Genomic DNA, 2743 nt, shown 5'->3' with positions numbered 1-2743 from the left:
CAAACACTTTGTTCCAAAAGAACTACGTAGGTCTGATTTCTCATCCCAAATTGAGGAAATACGTAGGAGCAAAGGGAAACACCCTTTGTCGCCCACAAAAAAGGAAAAATATAAAAAGGATATAAGGACATAAAAGGGAACGTAAAAATCAAAGTCATGTTTGCCACATTCGATTAAAGGCTGCCGTCCCTTGGGACGGACGTATGGGGTGCTAATACCTTCCCCGTGCGTAAATACAACTCCCGAACCTTTCACTTAAAAGTTCGTAGATCGCGTCTTTTCCGGTTTTTCCGACGTTTTCCTCGAATAAACGTTGGTGGCGACTCCGCGCGTATTCCTTTCGTGGAACATGCATCCCGCGAGTCTCGCGTCGCCCTCCCGCCGAAGGGTAGGTTGCGACAGTTGGCGACTCCACTGGGGACTGTTTTTAGAGAGTTAGGCCATTTAATTTTGTGCAATGTTTTACCGTGACTTACCCCTTTGTTGGTTTCCTTTCATTATGTTCTTGTGTATATAAACTCTTTGTTGCTTTTAGTGCGTTTTGAATGTATGCATGAAGTAAATATTTATTCATTTGATGCACACAAACACCAACACTATTTGCACACACTGTGAGTGAAAAAGGGCCCTATACCCGGGTTCATGGGAGCATAAGGAGTGGAGGTGAATCTGTGATCATGCTAGGTCTCCGACTTGCTTAATTACAGTGAACCCTCATCTAGAGCTTTTCTCTTTGAAAACCTATTGTTGCTAGTAGTCCCTACTGCTACAATATGTTCTTCAAAGGGGATGATACCTCTAGAAACCATCAAGAGAGATATAACTACCTTGGGGATTATTGCTAAAAGCCTAGTTAGTTCTCTCCCTTGTAGGTCCCTTAAATAGGGGCACGAAGCAAACACGCTGCGTGCCATTTTTCACACTGCCATGCATGAGTATCATATACCCTTTTGCTTATGTTCGGTAAATATTGTCATACTGTGCACATTCCCGCATTGTGTCTTTTGCATAGGCATTGCATATGGGTTCTGTCTTGATCCCTACTGTAAACAAACCAACGGAGGTTCCGTGTCGCCTTCTTAAAAACGTGCGTTGGGGCATTTCGTTACCCCTAGACGCCGTATCTAAGAAGGGGACAAATTCCCCGGACCCCCGCATTCCTAGATTGCATCTGTGTCATATGCATTCCATCATGCATTCATCCATCCCACCCATGAGATATCGGAGTTTTGATTTGCACCAGCTTTTATCTCACTTTAGTAAGCATGGGAACAAATCAAACCGGCAAGAGGTTCTACCAAGTCAAGGTCAAAAGCCTAGATACCACCAGCATCAAGGAATTAGGGCGGTTGATGGAACCCCTCCAAATGCAAACCTTCCGCAAGACTTACGGAAAGATCTTAGAGTTGACCATAGCAGAGGTGTCCATAGAAGCCATTGTATCACTTACCTAATACTACGACCAGCCTTTGAGGTGCTTCACATTCGGAGACTTCCAATTAGTACCAACCATTGAAGAATTTGAGGAAATTCTAGGATGTCCCCTCGGGGGAAGAAAACCATATCTTTCCTCCGGGTGTCTCCCCTCTTTGAGCAGAATTGCAACTGTGGTCAAGGATTCAGCCAGAGGTTTGGACCGCATAAAACAGACTCGGAACGGCATAGCGGGCCTACCACAGAAGTACCTAGAAGACAAGGCAAGGGGCATGGCCAATCAAGGAGACTGGGTCCCGTTTATGGATGTGTTAGCTTTGCTAATTTTTGGGGTTGTCCTCTTTCCAAACGTGGATGGTTTGATAGACCTAGCAGCAATCGACGCTTTCCTTGCCTACCACCATAGTAAGGAAAGTCCGGTGGTAGCTGTCTTGGCAGATCTATTTGACACATTTGACCGAAGGTGCGAGAAGAGTAGCGCACGGATCATCTGTTGCTTACCCGCCCTCTGTGTTTGGTTGGTTTCACACTTGTTCCAACAAGACACAAGACATCCATGTCCGCTCCTGAGCCATCGCTCGTGTACTGAAAAGAGGAGAATGGATTGGGACCAGCTCTTGGCCGGGATAGGAGGTAGAACAATCAGTTGGTTCCCTCGATGGAAGGAAGGAAAAGAAGGAGTCCTTTTCTCATGTGGGAGATACCCAAACATTCCGCTGGTAGGAACGAGGGGTTGTATTAATTACAATCCCACGCTCGCTATAAGGCAACTAGGGTACCCCATGAGGGGAGCACCAACGGAAGAAAGCATGTCTCCTTTCCTCGTGAGGGATCTCGGCGCAGAAAATTCCAAGACTATCCAAAGAATCCATAAAGCATGGGAAACCCCGTTAAGGAAAGATCAAGAGCTTAGAGGCGTTCGTAATGGCATCATTGGTGGGTACCACGAATGGCTGAAAGTTCGCATACGAGGTTTAGATTGGCTCGCCAAGTTAAAAGTCGTCAGCGAAGAGAATTTTGAAGCACCGGAAGAGGACGAGGAAGTCCAAGCTCTCAAAAGCGAGTTAGGAAAGGCAAAACTCGCCAAGGAGAAGTTCAAGTTGGCTGCTACACACGTTCGGAAGGAGTGTGCCGGGTTACGGGAAGAGAATGCAATTACCGCAAGAGCCCTTGAACGAGAGACCAAGAGGGCTCGCAAGGAAGAGTATGGCCGGAACAAATTTCGCGGAGCTCTATGGGGTAGCAATAGTGAACTCAAGTTGCGAAGTCGCCGCCTTAGACCGCACGCGGGTCAATGTCTATTGGAAGG

This window comes from Glycine max, chromosome 12 (assembly GCF_000004515.6).
Source record: "Glycine max cultivar Williams 82 chromosome 12, Glycine_max_v4.0, whole genome shotgun sequence".
NCBI lineage: Eukaryota > Viridiplantae > Streptophyta > Magnoliopsida > Fabales > Fabaceae > Glycine > Glycine max.
The sequence above is the reverse complement of the archived record's forward strand: the minus strand, read 5'-3'. Positions refer to the sequence as shown.